Source organism: Syngnathus scovelli, unplaced genomic scaffold (assembly GCF_024217435.2).
Source record: "Syngnathus scovelli strain Florida unplaced genomic scaffold, RoL_Ssco_1.2 HiC_scaffold_75, whole genome shotgun sequence".
Lineage (NCBI taxonomy): Eukaryota > Metazoa > Chordata > Actinopteri > Syngnathiformes > Syngnathidae > Syngnathus > Syngnathus scovelli.
In genome coordinates, this window is record NW_026061658.1 from 60,001 (window position 1) to 72,500 (window position 12,500).

The following is a 12,500-nucleotide window of genomic DNA, read 5'->3' on the forward strand; positions in this document are numbered from 1 at the left end:
TGCGTAAGAGGCGCGTCCGGGGATGAGGCAGCATCCTCGGGCGTCAGCCGGGAGTAGGCAGCCTCCCCCAAGTGGAACGTAGCCTCCACTAAGTGGAACTCAGTCTCCGGAGGATGACAGCGGGCGTGCGTAAGAGGCGCGTCCGGGGATGAGGCAGCATCCTCGGACACCGGCCGGGAGCGCGCGGGCGCTGTGGAAGTAAGTACATCCGCTCCTGGTACCTAAAAATTCCTCCAGCGGCGGGCCCCGGGCCTAAACTTTCTCCGGGCCGCGCAACACGCACTTTCCGCCGGACACCGACGGAGGCAACGTCCCCCTCCTGCGGTGACAAAAAAAATCCACCCCTGGTACCTAAAAATTTCTCCAGCGGCGGGCCCCTGGCCTAAACTTTCTCCGGCCCGCGCAACACGCACTTTCCGTCGGACACGGACGGAGGCAACGTCCCCCTCCTGCGGTGACAAAAAAAATCCACCCCTGGTACCTAAAAATTTCTCCAGCGGCGGGCCCCTGGCCTAAATTTTCTCCGGCCCGCGCAACACGCACTTTGCGCCGGACGCCGGTCCCAAACCACCACCGCCGACCGCCACAAGGCGACAGCCACCATCCCCAAGCGCCATCCCCGACCGCCACAAGGCGACCGCCACAAGGCGACCGCCACAAGGCGACAGCCACCATCCCCAAGCGCCATCCCCGACCGCCACAAGGCGACCGCCACCAGCCGACCGCCACAAGGCGACAGCCACCATCCCCAAGCGCCATCCCCAAGCGCCACCCCCGACCGCCACCAGCCGACCGCCACCAGCCGACCGCCACCAGCCGACCGCCACCAGCCGACAGCCACCATCCCCAAGCGCCACCCCCGACCGCCGCCCCCCGACCGCCACAAGGCGACCGCCACCAGCCGACCGCCACAAGGCGACAGCCACCATCCCCAAGCGCCACCCCCGACCGCCACCCCCCGACCGCCACCAGCCGACCACCACCAGCCGACCGCCACCAGCCGACCGCCACAAGGCGACAGCCACCATCCCCAAGCGCCATCCCCGACCGCCACCCCCCGACCGCCACAAGGCGACAGCCACCATCCCCAAGCGCCATCCCCGACCGCCACCCCCCGACCGCCACCAGCCGACCGCCACCAGCCGACCGCCACAAGGCGACAGCCACCATCCCCAAGCGCCATCCCCGACCGCCACAAGGCGACCGCCACAAGGCGACCGCCACCAGCCGACCGCCACAAGGCGACAGCCACCATCCCCAAGCGCCATCCCCGACCGCCACAAGGCGACCGCCACAAGGCGACCGCCACCAGCCGACCGCCACAAGGCGACAGCCACCATCCCCAAGCGCCATCCCCGACCGCCACCCCCCGACCGCCACCAGCCGACCGCCACCAGCCGACAGCCACCATCCCCAAGCGCCATCCCCAAGCGCCACCCCCGACCGCCACCAGCCGACCGCCACCAGCCGACCGCCACCAGCCGACCGCCACCAGCCGACAGCCACCATCCCCAAGCGCCATCCCCAAGCGCCACCCCCGACCGCCACCAGCCGACAGCCACCAGCCGACCGCCACCAGCCGACCGCCACCGGCCGTTCGCGGTGTGCGCCGCCGTTCCCCAAGCACCCTCCGGGACGAAGCCGGAGCCAGAGAATAGCAGCGGTGGTGCGTAAAAGCTGCGGCCGGGCCTCGCGGAAGGTCCCCGGGCGGCGAGCTGCGGAGCCCCGGCCTCCAGCTTCCACCAGGTAATAGGACCGGGCGCGCGTAAAAGCTGCGGCCGGGCCTCGCGGAAGGTCCTCGGGCATCCAGCGAGATCACACGGCCCCCACCGGAGGCGGCTAGCGCCTCCGTAGAGTAGTACCGGCCCGTGGAAGCGGCCGCCCGTCAGCCTGCGTTGCCGCTGGTCGAAAAATGCACTAAGTGCCAAACCCCATTCATTTACAACGGCGTGTCCGCCAGAGGGCGCACTTCCCCCGGCGGACCAGCCGGCGGGGCTCGTTAGAGAGTGTATCCGCCTGGCAGTGCCTCCTGGACGGCCTGTATTCCGGACCGCGACCGCTAACTTACGGGAGCCTAAACGGCCCGCGGACCAGCCGGCGGGTCCTCCGTGAAAGCCTATCCGCCTGGCGGTGCCTCCTGGCCGGCCTGGATTCCGGACCGCGACCGCTCACTCGCGGGACCCTAAACGGCCCGCGGACCAGCCGGCGGGTCCTCCGTGAAAGCCTATCCGCCTGGCGGTGCCTCCTGGCCGGCCTGGATTCCGGACCGCCACCGCTCACTCGCGGGACCCTAAACGGCCCGCGGACCAGCCGGCGGCTCCTCCGTGAAAGCCTATCCGCCTGGCGGTGCCTCCTGGCCGGCCTGGATTCCGGACCGCCACCGCTCACTCGCGGGACCCTAATCGGCCCGCGGACCAGCCGGCGGATCCTCCGTGAAAGCCTATCCGCCTTCGCCGGTTCCCCGGCCGGCCACGGGTGGCGAGAATCCGGCCTCCTCGCCCGGAGCGCGCTTCGACTTGGGCGAAAAATGCACCAAGTGCCAAACCCCATTCATTTACAACGGCGTGTCCGCCAGAGGGCGCACTTCCTCCGGCCGGCGGGGCTCGTTAGAGAGCGCGTCCGCCTTGGCCGGTTCCCCGGCCGGCCACGGGTGGCGAGAATCCGGCCTCCTCGCCCGGAGCGCGCTTCGACTTGGGCGAAAAATGCACTAAGTGCCAAACCCCATTCATTTACAACGGCGTGTCCGCCAGAGGGCGCACTTCCTCCGGCCGGCGGGGCTCGTTAGAGAGCGCGTCCGCTTTCGCCGGTTCCCCGGTCGGCCGCGAACGGCGAAAAGCCGGCCTCTTCCCCCGGAGCCCGGTGGGCGAATTTTTTTTTTTTTTTTTTTTTTCAAAGTGCCAACGGCTCTCGCGCCGCGCTGCGTCCGCCTTCGCCGGTTCCCCGGTCGGCCCGAACGAGCGAAAATTCGGCCTCTTGCCCCGGAGCCCGGTCGGCGAATTATTTATTTATTTATTTATTTATTTTTCCAAAGTGCCAACGGCTCTCGCGCCGCGATGCGTCCGCCTTCGCCGGTTCCCCGGTCGGCCACGAACGGCCAAAAATCGGCCTCTCCCCCCGGAGCCCGGTCGGCGAATTATTATTTATTTATTTATTTATTTATTTATTTTTCCAAAGTGCCAACGGCTCTCGCGCCGCGATGCGTCCGCCTTCGCCGGTTCCCCGGTCGGCCACGAAGTATTGCGCATGATTATACGCGATGTTAATATTTATTTAATTATTAAATAAATACATACATGTGTTTATTAATGATATACGCGATGTTAATATTTATTTAATTATTACCTATATTATGAATAAACTAACGGTGATTTTACACGATTTGACTACATACGTGACCGTGATATAGTGCCGAGGGCTCCCGCGCCGTCACGCGTCCGCCTTGGCACGGGTCGCCCGCGGCAGCGAGCGTTCGGCTCGCGGGGGTCCGCGGGGTGTTATTAGGGAGTGCGGCAGCCGTGCCGAGGCTCCGGCCGGCCGCCGGAAGTCCCGCGGGGGAGCGTCGGAGCTCCGCGAGGCCGGCCGGGGAGCCTCTTAGTCATCGCCCGCGCTCGCGGTGGTCCCGGTCGCTTAAAGTGCCACGGGAGGCGTAGCGATGCGAGTGAGTGTGCGCAAAGTGCGAGAGGCGGTGCATTTACGCGCCGTGTCCGCGAGAGGGAGGCAATTCCCCGTTGCGACCTCCGGGAGATCAGCGGGCCGCCGAAAAGGCTCGGCCGGGGTGCCTGGAGCCTCCTCGGGCGTCGAGTTAGGAGGGGGGCGCGCGGAGAACCGGCTGGATGTCCCCTGGAAGCTCAGCGGGCCGTGGGAAAGGCTTGGCCGGGGTGCCGGAAGCCTCGGCCGGCTTAAAAGTGAGGAGGAAAGCGCGCGGAGAACCGGCCGGAGGTCCCCTGGAAGCTCAGCGGGCCGTGGAGAAAGCTTAGCCGGGGTGCCTGGAGCCTCGGCCGGCTTAAAATGTGAGGAGGAAAGCGCGCGGAGAACCGGCCGGAGGTCCCCTGGAAGCTCAGCGGGACGTGGGAAACGCTTGGCCGGGGTGCCGGAAGCCTCGGCCGGCTTAAAAGTGAGGAGGAAAGCGCGCGGAGAACCGGCCGGAGGTCCCCTGGAAGCTCAGCGGGCCGTGGGAAACGCTTGGCCGGGGTGCCGGGAGCCTCGGCCGGCTTAAAACGTGAGGAGGAAAGCACCGGGAGAACCGGCTGGAGGTCTTCTGGAAGCTCAGCGGGCCGCCGAAAACGCGTAGCCGAGGTGCCGGGAGCCTCCTCGGGCGTCAAAAGTGAGGAGCGACGCACCCCCGAGAACCGCCCGGGTCCTCCAGCCACCGTTGAAAAAGACGTCGAGTCAGGCTACCTTAAGAGAGTCACAGTTACTCCCGCCGTTTACCCGCGCGGAGCGTCATCGCCTCCGCGAACCGTCAAAAATAAATAAATTCATAAATAAATAAATGTCAAGTGAGCCTACCTTAAGAGAGTCACAGTTACTCCCGCCGTTTACCCGCGCGGAGCGTCATCGCCTCCGCGAACCGTCAAAAATAAATAAATACATAAATAAATAGATGTCAAGTGAGCCTACCTTAAGAGAGTCACAGTTACTCCCGCCGTTTACCCGCGCGGAGCGTCATCGCCTCCGCGAACCGTCAAAAATAAATAAATACATAAATAAATAGATGTCAAGTGAGCCTACCTTAAGAGAGTCACAGTTACTCCCGCCGTTTACCCGCGCGGAGCGTCATCGCCTCCGCGAACCGTCAAAAATAAATAAATACATAAATAAATAGATGTCAAGTGAGCCTACCTTAAGAGAGTCACAGTTACTCCCGCCGTTTACCCGCGCGGAGCGTCATCGCCTCCGCGAACCGTCAAAAATAAATAAATACATAAATAAATAGATGTCAAGTGAGCCTACCTTAAGAGAGTCACAGTTACTCCCGCCGTTTACCCGCGCGGAGCGTCATCGCCTCCGCGAACCGTCAAAAATAAATAAATACATAAATAAATAGATGTCAAGTGAGCCTACCTTAAGAGAGTCACAGTTACTCCCGCCGTTTACCCGCGCGGAGCGTCATCGCCTCCGCGAACCGTCAAAAATAAATAAATACATAAATAAATAGATGTCAAGTGAGCCTACCTTAAGAGAGTCACAGTTACTCCCGCCGTTTACCCGCGCGGAGCGTCATCGCCTCCGCGAACCGTCAAAAATAAATAAATACATAAATAAATAGATGTCAAGTGAGCCTACCTTAAGAGAGTCACAGTTACTCCCGCCGTTTACCCGCGCGGAGCGTCATCGCCTCCGCGAACCGTCAAAAATAAATAAATACATGAATAAATAGTCAAGTGAGCCTACCTTAAGAGAGTCGTAGTTACTCCCGCCGTTCGGCCGCTTAAAGTGCCACGGGAGGCGTAGCAATGCGAGTGAGTGTGCGCCAAGTGCGAGAGGCGGTGTATTTACTCGCCGTGTCCGCGAGAGGGAGGTAACTCCCCGTTGCGACCTCCGGGAGAGCAACGGGCCGCCGAAAACGCTCAGCCGAGGTGCTGGAAGCCTCGGCCGGCTCTCAAAGCGAGGCGCGAGGCACCGGGAGAACCGGCTGGAGGTACCCTGGAAGCTCAGCGGGCCGTGGGAAACGCTCAGCCGAGGTGCTGGAAGCCTCGGCCGGCTCACAAAGCGAGGCGCGAGGCACCGGGAGAACCGGCTGGAGGTCCCCTGGAAGCTCAGCGGGCCGTGGGAAACGCTCAGCCGAGGTGCTGGAAGCCTCGGCCGGCTCACAAAGCGAGGCGCGAGGCACCGGGAGAACCGGCCGGAGGTCCCCTGGAAGCTCAGCGGGCCGTGGAGAAAGCTTAGCCGGGGTGCCGGAAGCCTCGGCCGGCTTAAAATGTGAGGAGGAAACCGGCTGGACGTCTTCTGGAAGATCAGCGGGCCGTGGAAAATGCTAAGCCGAGGTGCTGGTTGTCGAATAAGGCTCCGCCATCTCGTAGAAGGTGCTAATAAAGTTCATATCCGCTCGGCTGGAGGTAATTGGCCCGCGGACCGGCCGGCGGGACCTCCGTGACAGCCTACCCGCCTGGCGGTGCCTCCTGGCCGGCGTGCATTCCGGGCCGCGACCGCTAACTTACGGGACCATAAATGGCCCGCGGACCAGCTGGCGGGACCTCCGTGACCGCCTATCCGCCTGGCGGTGCCTCCTGGCCGGCCTGGATTCCGGACCGCGACCGCTCACTCGCGGGACCCTAAATGGCCCGCGGACCAGCCGGCGGGACCTCCGTGACAGCCTATCCGCCTCCCGGTGGCTGCTGGCCGGCGCGGATTCCGGGCCGCGACCGCTAACTTACGGGACCCCAATTGGCCCGCGGACCAGCCGGCGGGACCCCCGTGACCGCCTATCCGCCTTGGCCGGTTCCCCGGCCGGCCACGGATGGCGAGAATCCGGCCTCCTCGCCCGGAGCGCTCGTCGGCTTCGGCGAAAAATGCACTAAGTGCCAAACCCCATTCATTTACAATGGCGTGTCCGCCAGAGGGCGCAGTTCCCCCCGCGGACCGGCCGGCGGGACCTCCGTGACAGCCTATCCGCCTGGCGGTGGCTGCGGGCCGGCGCGGATTCCGGGCCGCGACCGCTAACTTACGGGACCCCGATTGGCCCGCGGACCAGCCGGCGGGACCTCCGTGACCGCCTATCCGCCTGCGCTGGTTCCCCGGCCGGCGCGAATTCCGGGCCGCGACCGCTAACTTACGGGACCCCGATTGGCCCGCGGACCAGCCGGCGGGACCTCCGTGACCGCCTATCCGCCTGCGCTGGTTCCCCGGCCGGCGCGAATTCCGGGCCGCGACCGCTAACTTACGGGACCCCGATTGGCCCGCGGACCAGCCGGCGGGACCTCCGTGACCGCCTATCCGCCTGCGCTGGTTCCCCGGCCGGCGCGAATTCCGGGCCGCGACCGCTAACTTACGGGACCCCGATTGGCCCGCGGACCAGCCGGCGGGACCTCCGTGACCGCCTATCCGCCTGCGCTGGTTCCCCGGCCGGCGCGAATTCCGGGCCGCGACCGCTAACTTACGGGACCCCGATTGGCCCGCGGACCAGCCGGCGGGACCTCCGTGACCGCCTATCCGCCTGCGCTGGTTCCCCGGCCGGCGCGAATTCCGGGCCGCGACCGCTAACTTACGGGACCCCGATTGGCCCGCGGACCAGCCGGCGGGACCTCCGTGACCGCCTATCCGCCTGCGCTGGTTCCCCGGCCGGCGCGAATTCCGGGCCGCGACCGCTAACTTACGGGACCCCAATTGGCCCGCGGACCAGCCGGCGGGACCTCCGTGACCGCCTATCCGCCTCCGCTGGTTCCCCGCTCGGCGTGGATTCCGGACCGCGACCGCTAAATTACGGGACCCAAATTGGCCCGCGGACCAGCCGGCGGGACCTCCGTGACCGCCTATCCGCCTTCGCTGGTTCCCCGGTCGGCCACAGATGACGAATATTCGGCCTCTCGCTCTGGAAGTCCTGCCGACTTAGCCGAAAATTTTCTAAGTGCCATCGGCTCTCGCTCGGAAAAGTGTCCGCCTCGTCTGGTTCCCCAGCTCGGCCTCAGAATTCGAAAATTCGGCCTCTCTGAGGTACCAGGGGTAGGCTTTATGTACTTGGTCCCCCCAGTTAGTGTACTCATCACTTTACCCCCCTTTCGCAAAATATAGTCGGCACGTATGTGCAGAACTGTTTATTTTCATTTTAAAAATTTTCTAAGTGCCAGCGGAAGCTGTCACACGAACTGTCCGAGCTACCACGGTGCCCATCCCGGGCAGTGACGGCAAAAGGCCGATGTGTGTTTGATGGAAGTCTGAATAATTTCTAAGTGCCAACGGCTCAACCGCCGTAAAGTGTCCGCCTCGGCTGGTTCTCCCGGTCGGCCCGAACGAGCGAAAATTCGGCCTCTTCCCCTGGAGGTCCGGAACATTTTGGCGAATATTTTCAAAGTGCCAACGGCTGTTCCGCCGTAACGTGTCCGACCCGGCTGGTTCCTCCGGTCGGCCCGAACGAGCGAAAATTCGGCCTCTTCCCCTGGAGGTCCGGACGACTTTGGCGAATATTTTCTAAGTGCGAACGGCTGTTGCGCCGTAACGTGTCCGACCCGGCTGGTTCCTCCGGTCGGCCTGAACGAGCGAAAATTCGGCCTCTTCCCCTGGAGGTCCGGACGACTTTGGCGAATATTTTCAAAGTGCCAACGGCTGTTGGGCCGTAAAGTGTCCGACCCGGCTGGTTCCTCCGGTCGGCCCGAACGAGCGAAAATTCGGCCTCTTCCCCTGGAGGTCCGGAACATTTTGGCGAATATTTTCAAAGTGCCAACGGCTGTTGCGCCGTAACGTGTCCGACCCGGCCGGTTCCTCCGGTCGGCCCGAACGAGCGAAAATTCGGCCTCTTCCCCTGGAGGTCCGGAACATTTTGGCGAATATTTTCAAAGTGCCAACGGCCGTTCCGCCGTAAAGTGTCCGACCCGGCTGGTTCCTCCGGTCGGCCCGAACGAGCGAAAATTCGGCCTCTTCCCCTGGAGGTCCGGACGACTTTGGCGAATATTTTCAAAGTGCCAACGGCTGTTGGGCCGTAAAGTGTCCGACCCGGCTGGTTCCTCCGGTCGGCCCGAACGAGCGAAAATTCGGCCTCTTAACCCTGGAGGTCCGTTCAAGTTTAACGAATAATTTCTAAGTGCTAACGGCTGTTGCGCCGTAACGTGTCCGACCCGGCCGGTTCCTCCGGTCGGCCCGAACGAGCGAAAATACGGCCTCTTCCCCTGGAGGTCCGGAACATTTTGGCGAATATTTTCAAAGTGCCAACGGCTGTTGCGCCGTAACGTGTCCGACCCGGCTGGTTCCTCCGGTCGGCCCGAACGAGCGAAAATTCGGCCTCTTCCCCTGGAGGTCCGTTCAAGATTAACGAATATTTTCTAAGTGCCAACGGCTCTTGCGCCGAAAAGCGTCCGCCTCGGCTGGTTCCCGATGTCGGCCAGAACAAGTGAAAATTCGGCCTCTTCCCCTGGAAGTCCGGCCGAGTTCGGCGAATATTTCCTAAGTGCCAACGGCTGTTCCGCCGTAAAGAGTCCGACTCGGCTGGTTCCCGATGTCGGCCAGAACAGGTGAAAATTCGGCCTCTTCCCCTGGAGGTCCGTTCAAGTTTGGCGAATATTTTCTAAGTGCCAACGGCTGCTCCGCCTTAAAGTGTCCGACTCGGCTGGTTCCCGATGTCGGGCAGAACAAGTGACAATTCGGCCTCTTCCCCTGGAAGTCCGGCCGAGTTTGGCGAATATTTTCTAAGTGCCAACGGCTGCTCCGCCGTAAAGAGTCCGACTCGGCTGGTTCCCGATGTCGGCCAGAACAAGTGACAATTCGGCCTCTTCCCCTGGAGGTCCTTTGAAGTTTAGCGAATATTTTCTAAGTTCCAACGGCTCTTGCGCCGAAAAGCGTCCGACTCGGCTGGTTCCCGATGTCGGCCAGAACAGGTGAAAATTCGGCCTCTTCCCCTGGAGGTCCGTTCAAGTTTGGCGAATATTTTCTAAGTGCCAACGGCTGCTCCGCCTTAAAGTGTCCGACTCGGCTGGTTCCCGATGTCGGGCAGAACAAGTGACAATTCGGCCTCTTCCCCTGGAAGTCCGGCCGAGTTTGGCGAATATTTTCTAAGTGCCAACGGCTGCTCCGCCGTAAAGAGTCCGACTCGGCTGGTTCCCGATGTCGGCCAGAAAAAGTGACAATTCGGCCTCTTCCCCTGGAGGTCCTTTGAAGTTTAGCGAATATTTTCTAAGTGCCAACGGCTCTTGCGCCGAAAAGCGTCCGCCTCGGCTGGTTCCCGCGGTCGGCCGTAATAGGCGAAAATTCGGCCTCTTCCCCTGGAGCGACCTCCAAATTTGGGCGAAATTTTTCTAAGTGCCTAAAGGTACCAGGGGTTTGGGTACCAGGGGTGCAGTACGAACTGGTCTTTTGTCAACCCATGTACTTTTTCTAGAGTACATGGGTTGGTCCCCCCACTTAGTGTACTCATCACTTTACCCCCCTTTCGCAAAATATAGTCAGAACGAGCATGGGGGACGCAATTGTTTTCCATGCAAATCAATTGGGCCTGGTCCGAGCGCTGGTAACGGCCGCCAGCAAGCGTCCCCTGCTCGGATAGCAGAACTGAAGAAGGCACGGCACTTCCAGAGAGAGAGAGAAAATTTTCTAAGTGCCACATTTCTCAAAAATTTTCAAAGTGCCACATTTCTCAAAAATTTTCAAAGTGCCACATCTCTCAAAAATGTTCAAAGTGCCACATCTCTGAAAAACTTTCTAAGTGCCACATCTCTGAAAAACTTTCTAAGTGCCACATCTCTGAAAAACTTTCTAAGTGCCACATCTCTGAAAAACTTTCTAAGTGCCACAGCACGGCTGTGAAATATTCAAAGTCCTACAGGCATTGGCAGAATCCGCGGACGGCCGTCTGCTCCCGGCGGCCGCCGCGAAGCTACTACCCCCTCCCGGGGACGGCTGTCTGCTCCCGGCAGCCGTCCTTACCCCCCTCCCCCGTTTGCACCGCCTGAAGTTAGACCCGCCTTGGTAGGGCCCCCACCGGCCCCGGCTCGCCGGCGTTGGGTGGACGGTTCCTGCCCACTTGCGGGTCCCGGTCGCTTGGCAACCGACCGGGGAGGACCAGCCGCCTCCTTAAACACAGGCTGGAAGGGAAATCCGATCAAGCTACGGAGGACCGGCCGCCTCCTTAAACACAGGCCGGAAGGGAAATCCGATCAAGCTACGGAGGACCGGTCGCCTCCCTAAACACAGGCCGGGCAAAAATCTGCGAATGGGCCCGTCAAGGGTAGTGGGTCATCCAAGGAGGGAGGTACCGGCCGCCTCCTTAAACACAGGCCGGGCAAAAATCTGCGAATGGCCCGTCAAGGGTAGAAGGTCATCCAAGGAGGGAGGTACCGGCCGCCTCCTTAAACACAGGCCGGGCAAAAATCTGCGAATGGCCCGTCAAGGGTAGAAGGTCATCCAAGGAGGGAGGTACCGGCCGCCTCCTTAAACACAGGCCGGGCAAAAATCTGCGAATGGCCCGTCAAGGGTTGTTGGTCATCCAAGGAGGGAGGTACCGGCCGCCTCCTTAAACACAGGCCGGGCAAAAATCTGCGAACGGCCCGTCAAGGGTTCTGTCTCATCCAAGAAAGGGGTACCGGCCGCCTCAGAGGCCGGAGCGAAGGGGGCGAAAGGCTGTCGATGGGGAAGGATCGGGGCCACGGCTAATCTAGCGATGCCCGCGTCGGGCGGTCACTCCGACGAATGAGCGGGGCCGAATCCGGCGCGAGGCGGCCTTCAGGCACGTGGTTCGAGACGACCTCACCCGGCTCTAGCCCGGAGCGAAAAAAACACTCTTATAACCTGACCGACATGCGCCCATGACCCGCCTTGGTAGGGCCCCCACCGGCCCCGGCTACCGCCGGCGTTGGGTGGACGGTTCCTCCCCACTTGCGGGTCGCACTCCAGCGCTAGGCCGCCGCGCGAGCGCGCGCCCCGCGCCGCCCGCGCAGGCCTAGCGCGAACCGTACGGCAGCGAAACCGAGACGCCCCGGCTCAACCTCACCCAGAGGCCATCCACGGAGGCCGAGCGCGCGATCCGACTTGCGGCACGCCACGTGGGCGTCCGCCGGCCGCGCCGGTCGACCGCGAAACCGATTTCTCAAAGACCAAGCCCGAGTCCCAACCTCCGCACATATCCGCACACGCCTTCCCGACCACCGCGAAGCGGGAGGCGTCTATCGTGGCCGCCGGGGCGTATGACCCCTCCGCGTGAGGCGTGCGGGCTCGGGGGGGCCGCAACGACCGAGTCTGACTCGGACGGGGCGCAGCTTCCCTCCCGGTCGCAGCATCAGCGCCGAACGCGCGACGTCACCAGCCCCCCGGAACGGTTCGTCGGGAGCGCGGCAATGGCCCACATCTCACCTCGCCAGCCGGCCGCAGCGGGCCGCGCCGAACCGAGTCTGACTCGGGGTGCGCACAGTCCCGTCTGGGTCACGGAGGCGACGAGCTGTGACCGCCACCGTCGCCCCTTCGTCCTTCCGGATCCCCCCAGCGCCGGCAAAACTCCGCATCCTGGCCGCATCGCGTGACCGGGCGGGCCGCAACGACCGAGTCTGACTCGGACGGGGCGCAGCTTCCCGCCTCGGGCCATCGCAAAGCGTGCCTCGCGCGGGCAAAGTCGCCGGCGCAGCGCCGCGCCCCTCGACAAGAGCGAGCCTCAGCCGGGCTGCGACGACCGAGTCTGACTCGGACGGAGCGCAGCTTCCCGCCTGGGTTACCGCTAGTCGCCGGGCCGACGGCGCCCATCCCCGGACCCCGCCGTTCCCTCGCGGTTTATCCTAAGCCGCCTGCCTTAGCCCAACCGACGTGCCAACCCCCCCGTTGCCGAGTTCGCTCTTCCCGAGCCGCGTCCCCCCGACAATTCCGTC